Genomic DNA, 4,984 nt, shown 5'->3' with positions numbered 1-4,984 from the left:
AGCCACTCCTCTACACTTGGAGCTCAAGTAGGAGAAGAATATCCTATCATAACCTCCTTGCTGCATTTTCAGATGATCCTTATCAGTTAAATGTGTCCCCTGCAGCAGGGCGATGTCCACCTTTTCCTTCCTGAGGCTTGACAGTACCTTCTTTCTTTTTAACGTGGGAATGGCTCCCTTTTACATTCCAGGTGTACCACCTGAACGAATCAGTAGCCATGGCCATTCAGGGCAGCCCGTGGTTTCCCACGAGGAGGAAGCTTATCTGAGGTGCAGTGAGCAACAAAGACATTAACTCTATAAGGTCTGCTCCTATTAAAAACTACGATAAATAAAAATCTAACCACCACATATAACTTAAGCAAACGCTCAAATAACCCCCAATTATGTAGAGATCTCTTACCCCCCTCCCCAAACCCCACCATTGCCACCATCCTGGCTCCTTTCCACTGAGGCTGTGCCCCAAACGCCAGGCAATTCACAGATTGAAAAAAACATGTTATTTACATTCTGAGAGTTAACAATGGTTACCCATCTCCCCACACCCCTTCTCCATACATCTTAAGCACAGGTATAGCCACCCCCAATCCAAAAACAAATGGACAGCAGTCAAAGAAAAGGCCCCACACAATCGTAACTGACCGATATACTAAATAATTCCATTTTTTTGTCAAGGCAGTACGTATAAAGCCGATAACCACAAAAAAAAGGGGCAAAAAAGTAGCATTGTCTGTAATGATGTCCCTCCCGCCTTCACCCCGACTCGATTTCTTTAATTCAGAGAATTCGCAAAGTCCTTCGCCTTTTCTGCTGAATCAAAATTATATACCGTCCCTCCATGAGTGAAACGCAATACGGTCAGGGACCTCAAGGAATATTGTATGTTCAGATCCCTTAATTTTCTCTTAACTTCATCAAATGCCCTTTTCTTAATCCAGGCTCCTGAGAAGTCCTGAAAATATATTATTCTTGAGCCTTTGTGCATTAAAGCCTTTGGATCTCTTCCCAGTCTTCTTGCTGTTTCAATCACTAACTGTTTTTCTTTATAATGCAGGAGGCGCACTAGGACCACGCGGGGCTGCGGGTCCGATCCGGACTTGTGCATTTCGATCCAGTGGGCCCGCTCCGCACTCAACAGGCCCGACTCCAACTCCAGCCCCAGGAATCCAATAAGGTCTTCGCCTACCTCGCATTCCGGAAGACCCACGGGCTGCAAGATGTTTCTTCTACTTTAGTTTTCCAGGACGTCCACCTGCTCCTGAAGGACCCGAACCTGGTCTTCCAGCGTTTGGATCCTTCCTCCTGAGACCTCCGCCGCAGTCTCCGATGCCACGGTCCTCTCCTCCGCTGCCTATTCTCTTTGGTCCAACATTTGAATTTCCTGCTCCATGCTTTTCCAGCGTGGCAGATAGTGGTTCCACCGCTGCTTCAATCTTTTCTCAGAGTTTGTCAAACTCCGAGAGTAACTGCTGCTACCCCATTAAATCCAAAGGGTCTGCCCTGGGAGTTTGAGCAATGGCTCCAGGCACCCCCGATGCAGTAGGGGAGTGCCCTGCCTGCTGCACCCGTCGGCCCCTTTCCTTCATTTGCTTTCATTCTGGTCCTAAAGCTGTCAAACCACAATTATAGCAGCTCCAGACGTTCAGTTTTCTCCTACGGATGGTTAATGAGGTGGGGGGAGGGGTAAAAGTCCACCTTGCCGGGGGTATGGCACAGAGCCCAGCACAGCAGACCACTCAAACACCGCCATCTTGGATTTCCAAGAAAATGGTTTTAAGACCAGTACAGAACAGCTACAGGGTCATACAGCACAGAAACAGACCCTTCGCTCCAACTCGTCTGTGCTGACTCAAACCCAACTAGTCCCATCTGCCAGTGATTGGCCCATATACCTCTGAACCTTTCCTATTCATGTACTTTTCCAAATGTCTTTTAAACATTGTCACAGTACATGCATCCACTACTTCCTCTGGACACCCATTCCACACACAAACCACTTTCTGTGAGAAAGAAATGGAGCTCTTCATGTCTTTTTAAAATCTTTCTCCTCTCCCCTTCAAAATTTGCTCCCTAATTTTGAAAGCCCCACCCGAGGGAAAGGACACCTGCCTTTCACCTCATCTGTACCCTTCATGATATTATAATCCTCTATAAGGTCACCTCTCAATCTCCTCTGCTCCAGTGAAAGAAAACCCAATCTATCCACCTGGCTGTAGGTATATTCATATTCAGTTATGATGTGTTCAATGTTGGTGCAGGCTCAAATGGCCAACTCCTGCTCCCAATTCTCTCACTCTGTGTTCAGGACAGCATTGGGAGATTGGGAAAGGGGAGGGATAGATATCTTGTTTGTTTTTATTTTTAAAATGCACTTGATTCCCACAAATAAAATCAATTCTTCCGCGTTGGCTCTAGCACATTCAGCTTCCTTCCCCCACCCCCCCTCCCCATCCCTGCCCTGAGCTGTTGATGCTTCCATTGTTTATAAAATCAAGAGAGGGATGGATAGGGTAAATAGACAAGGGCTTTTCTCTGGGAGTGTAGAACTATAGAGTAATAGGTTTAGGGTGAGGTGGCCCGGGGAGGGGGCGAGGAATTTAAAAGGAACCTGAGGGGCAATTCATGCAGAAGATGGCGCGTGTAAGGAAAGAGCTGCCAGAGGAAGTAGTAGATGCTGGTATAATTATGACACATTTAAAAGGCATCTGGATCGGTTTATGAATAGGAAGGGTTTAGAGGGATATGGGCCAAATGCTGGCAAATGAGACCAGATTCAGCGAGGATATCTGGTCAGCATAGACCAGTGGACCAAAGGACCTGTTTCTGTGCTATATATCTAGATGACTCTGGTTTGCCACGCCAGTCTGTTCAATTTCTCTCTGGTGTCATAGCCTTGATGTCTCATTCTAAAACTCCCCCACCCCTGTGGGGGCACGTTAACCATTTTGTGTCTGATTGATTGCCAAGAAGTTGCATTGCAGGTTCATCCTGAATTTACACACTATATTTTTACTTCCAAAAATCAGACCTGCTCACTCTCAACAGTATCCCAATGTCGTGGAATTTTATTAATTTTCAGGTGGAGGTATCCAAAATTCAGAGAGGTGTGAGTTGTGACTGTTTTGTTCGTATGTCCCTGTCAGATCCTGAATCAGCACTTTCAGGAGAATTAGAATGGAGTGAGAACAGAGGGAGAGAGAGAGAGAAGGATGGTGCTTTCAGTTTTGTGGAATAACAAAAGAAAAGAATGTTCTGCAGAAAGTAGAATTGCTTGTTCTGAATTTCTACCCTGGACTGACAGTGATGACTTTTGTAATCTCTTTTCAGAGTATTTGATCTGAAGATGAAGTTTCAAAATCAACAGATGAAAGGCTTATTCCTGAGCCATTGACTCTCCTGCTCCTCAGATGCTGCCTGACCTGCAGTTTTCGACTCTGATTCTCCAACATTTGTGAGTCACTCAATCCATCAGGACTTTCAACTGTGATCCAATTGATTCCTGTTTCAGTACGTTTTCAGCATCATTGGGACTGGAAGAGAGACCCTACTGTTGCAGCAACGGACTGAGTGTGGAGCCTGAAACAGTTATCTGGCCTGGAAAAAGGAATTCAAGGCAGGGAGGGGACATACACGCGTTTGTGTGCAACTGTAGCTTCGGCCATGGAGAAACCATGGAAGTGTGGCGACTGCGGGAAAGGCTTCCGTGTCCCATCTGCCCTGGAGACACATCGGCGCAGTCACACCAGGGAGAAGCCATTCTCCTGTCCTGAGTGCGGGAAGACCTTCAGTGATTCCTCCGCCCTGCTGAGGCATCGGCGGGTGCACACAGGGGAGAGGCCCTTCAGCTGCCCTGAGTGCAGGAAGAGCTTCAGCGATTCCTCCGCCCGGCTGAGACACTTGCGGGTTCACACAGGGGAGAAGCCCTTCAGCTGCCTCAAGTGTGGGAAGGCCTTCAGCGATTCCTCCGCCCTGATGAGGCACCAGCGGGTGCACACAGGGGAGAGGCCCTTCCGCTGCCCCGATTGTGGGAAGGTGTTCACTCGCTCCTCCCACCTCGTGATTCACCAGCGGGTCCACACCGGTGAGAAGCCCTTCCCCTGCCCCAAATGTGGGAAGGCCTTCAGCGATTCCTCTGACCTGCTGGCCCACCGGCGGGTCCACACCGGCGAGAGGCCATTCACCTGCTCTGTCTGCGGGAAGTGCTTTACACGCTCTTCCGACCTGCTGAAGCACCAGCGGGTCCACACTGGGGAAAGGCCCTTCAGCTGCTCTGTGTGCGGGAAGGGCTTTACCCAGGCCTCCCACCTGCTGACACACCGGTGGGTCCACACTGGGGAGAGGCCATTCACCTGCCTCGAGTGCGGGAAGGGCTTTGCTGTCTCCTCCACTCTACTGACGCACCAGCGGGTCCACACTGGGGAGAGGCCATTTGCCTGCCCCAAGTGTGGGCAGAGGTTCACAATGTCCTGCAGCTTGAACAAGCACCAGCGGAGGCATCAATGCTCCTAACAATCGGATTTTGCCGGTAACGCTGCTGAGGGTCACCCCCAGGACTGAACCTCCTGCCCTTTCTGACAGTGGGGGTAGTGGGAGAGTTGGTAGGCTTTTTTATTTTCTACTGGGGGAGTGGGGGGGGGAAGGGGGGGTGGTGGCTCAGTGGTTAGCACTGCTGCCTCATAGCGCCAGGGACCCAGATTTAATTCCATCCTCAGGGTGACTGTCGGTGTGGCGTTTGCATGTAATTCCCCCCTGTGTCTGCGTGGGTTTCCTCTGCGTGTTGCAGTGTCTTCCCAAAGTCCAAACGTGCGCATGTTTGGGCGAATTGGCCAAGCTAAATAGTCCCATAGTGTTCATGAATGTGTAGGTGTGGTGCAATAGTTAGGGGTAAGTGCAGAGTGATAGGGTAGGAAAATGTGTCTGGGTGAGTTACTCTTCAAAGGGTCGCTCTGAACTTGTTGGGCTGAAGGGCCCATTTCCACACCGT

General features: G+C 49.5%; 1 pseudogene; it reads left to right on the top strand.

Annotated features, from left to right (window-relative positions):
* Nucleotides 1-1,174: 1,174 nt before the first annotated feature.
* On the top strand, nucleotides 1,175-4,557 carry LOC148144380 (uncharacterized; annotated as a pseudogene).
* The last annotated feature ends 427 nt before the right edge of the window (nucleotides 4,558-4,984 follow it).

The sequence above is a fragment of the Chiloscyllium plagiosum genome, unplaced genomic scaffold, assembly GCF_037043375.1.
Source record: "Chiloscyllium plagiosum isolate Xiang-an unplaced genomic scaffold, Cpla_swu_hap1 HiC_scaffold_27, whole genome shotgun sequence".
NCBI classification, from domain to species: Eukaryota; Metazoa; Chordata; class Chondrichthyes; order Orectolobiformes; family Hemiscylliidae; genus Chiloscyllium; species Chiloscyllium plagiosum.
Note: the sequence above shows the minus strand (reverse complement) of the source record. Positions and strands in the feature narration are given on the sequence as shown.